General features: G+C 31.7%; 1 pseudogene; it reads right to left on the bottom strand.

The window, feature by feature from the left end:
• Positions 1–512: 512 nt before the first annotated feature.
• On the bottom strand, positions 513–2,717 carry LOC136537005 (ubiquitin-like-specific protease 1A; annotated as a pseudogene).
• Positions 2,718–3,212: the final 495 nt, after the last annotated feature.

Below are 3,212 nucleotides of genomic sequence, written 5' to 3'. Positions count from 1 at the left end.
GGCTTTTCAAATTCATTTTCAAGAGATTTTGAACTCCTTTTCATCTTTAGTTAAAACCAATCAACACAACAGAAAATATGCAGCAGCATGAGTGCACACACATGTATCTAACCTTATATTTGATTTAAATTTCACAAAACTATTTATTTAGCCTATGTTAAATGCTCACAAAATGCATAATTAAATCAATTTTAACGATTTTGAAAACATGCAAATTTTAGGGTGTTACAACTTTAGTGAAGGACAAAACAATATGTGATGCTGAGTTTCAATTAAATTTCCTAACACAGATGCAACTGCCTAAATGATAGAGAAAGGTAAAAAAAGAACTACATAGATTTCAAATAGCTTGAATCATGAAGCACAGAGCTCCAGCAGGATCTAGTCCTGTTACAAGAAAAAACAAAGGTCATGATATAAACATAAAAATAGAAAATTAAATTTCAAAACAAACCTGAAGTTTGTAGTCATAGACACGATGCTTCATACCAATGTTCTTGTGATGAAAAAAGCTAATTAGCAATCTTAACTCTGATTGATGGAATATCTTCATCACTGAACATGTTGCCTAAAAGAACCTGAGGAGAAGTCCAATACTCAAGGAACATCATAACATAGATGCCAAAATTAGAACTGCAAAAAAAAACTAAAAAAACTCGACTTCATAAAAAATACTATCTTGACTTCACTTATTGTAATATTGCATAAGAGCTACACCAAACAGAGACACATAAATACTATACAACTTGAATGTAAATGCAAGAAACTAGAAATATAACTAAATCAATACTAATAAAGTAACATGGAAAAGAAAAAAACATGAAGCATAGACAAGAAAAAACAAAGAATAATAACAACAATAACATGAGAACCAAGGAAAATAATAGAAACATATCATATACTCACGAATTTTCTAGAGGCTGCTTAGGAACTTTAGGATACACAACACCATAAAAGCTGAAATCCATGTCAACTTGGACAAATTTGTCCCAATGATACTGAAATGAGTTTATCTGCAATAACATCAAAAGAAATTAGAACAAAAAATTTTAAAAACACAAAGAATCAGCTCAATACAAAAACAAAGGAAAGATACATACAAGCATGTCCTTAATATCTTCATGATACTTGGAATTCTAATTGTAGTATGAATCAAGAAAAACAAAATGACGATCCTTGATATCAACTACAAACACAAACCAATGCTTCTGGTGCAAAATAGGGAAGAACAACTGCAAAAAAAAGCAATAGGAAGAAAAAAAATGAAAATAGAACAAGAAATAGTAAAAAGAAAAATGATTGTAGCATATTGGATTGATGCAAAGGTCTAGCCTTAGCAGACCTTCGAAAAGATCGCATCAACAGATCCTGGTTAGCTTGCTCAAAATCAAGTAATAGAGTGTCCTAAATAAAACCATAATCAGAACCAAAAATACAATAATAACAATATAACTATCGAAAGACAGAGAACAATATAACCAACAAAAACTTACACCAATATTGGAGAAAAAGTAGTGCATTTTTTAGAAATCTGGATGATCATTAGGCTTTAATGATTCTCCATGGGACCAAAAGGTGCAACGAACACCAGACAAAGACACTGCATCTTCACTGAAACATGCAAAATAAAGTCAAAACAAAAATATAAAAAAAGAAGAATAAATAGGGGGAAAACTTACTTCTAAAACTCTGAAGAAGCCAACTGACACAGAATCTTGTAGTTATCAACTTTAGATTTACTAACTTTATAGAACTTGAACTTCTTTGTTTCATAATCACCATGGAACAATGGACAAGGGTTAACAAAACGCGTAGGACCATGCAAAGGAGCCTTCCCACCTAAAGATAAACCTTGAGACTTTGGGACATAAGAATGACTCGAGTGAGCATAACTAGACAAAATACCATCAGTCGAAACAGAAGGCTGGACAACAGGAGAACTCCTACTAGACCCAATCAAATCCAATTTAGAATTGTATAGAGCATTGGTCTTCTTGGTCATTTCACCAACACTTTGAACAAAACTTTTGGAACCAACAACCTTTAACATCTGGAGACACCTGGAAACACAAAAAACATAAATAAAATACTAATTAGCCATGATCAGCGTTAGTTCATTTACCTTCTCAAGCATAGACCACTGATAATCGCCAAAGCTTTTAATGCTAAAAACTCTAAAGCAGAACAATACTCATCCATTCTATATAATGATACAGCTAATTGCCTGAATAAAGTGAACAAACAAACACTAAAGACCACAGAACAGACGACAAGAACTTATGCACAAAGAACTACCTATTTCATTCTAAGTTAAAGATAGTCTCATTTACACATAGAAATTTCACAAGCATCCACAAAAAACACACAGGAGAAATATATTATAAAAAATAAATATAGATCATTAATGATACAAAATAAAACTAGGACTAGTAGGAGTTGTATTACCAAAGGAGAGTACCTGCTCCCTAGATCTTGATGAAGAACACACTTTACCACCAGAAGTTCAAATATTCAAACTGGGGACTACCTCATGAGGGGAAGGAGAGTACTAAGTAAAATCTAAAGTTTGTATTACCAAAGGAGCCTGAGAAACAAACATAAAATGAACAAAAAAAAGGTAAAAACACTAACACTGGAAGATGGCAAGCTAGGTTTCTTCAACCCACCACCACCCTACTAAAAAATATAAATACAAAATTAAAGCATCTAAAGGGCATATAAGTAAAAATATACCAAAAAAAGAACATACGTAATAAAGATGAAAAAACTAACCTTCTACGAAAAATATCTTGTAAACCCAGGAACAGAAGATGGAGATATAGAATCAGGAACATATTTCTTCTCAAGATTAACAACTTCTATAACTAGAGAACTATCAAGTCTAATAGACACTGATTTCTTCAGACAAGTTTTCTTCACAGAATTCGAATTAGATATATCAGCGAGAGAATTCCTAGATCTGGACATAACTTTAGAATTACTGCCACCAACATCATCAATGCCTAAAAGTAAAAAAAGAACAAAATAAATCATATATAAAACAACTTATAAAGAAAAATAACATTTAAACTAATAGTTAATCCACTAGGTCATACCTTTAGCACGACTATACTGAGAAGCCTAAAAAATGAAAAAAGAAAAAAAGATAATACAGTATATCAAGAGAACATGTAACAACATAAAAAATAAAAAGAAGATACTAGGTGACACAC

The sequence above is a fragment of the Miscanthus floridulus genome, chromosome 2, assembly GCF_019320115.1.
Source record: "Miscanthus floridulus cultivar M001 chromosome 2, ASM1932011v1, whole genome shotgun sequence".
Classification (NCBI taxonomy): Eukaryota; Viridiplantae; Streptophyta; class Magnoliopsida; order Poales; family Poaceae; genus Miscanthus; species Miscanthus floridulus.
This window is presented reverse-complemented; position numbering and strand designations above follow the sequence as displayed.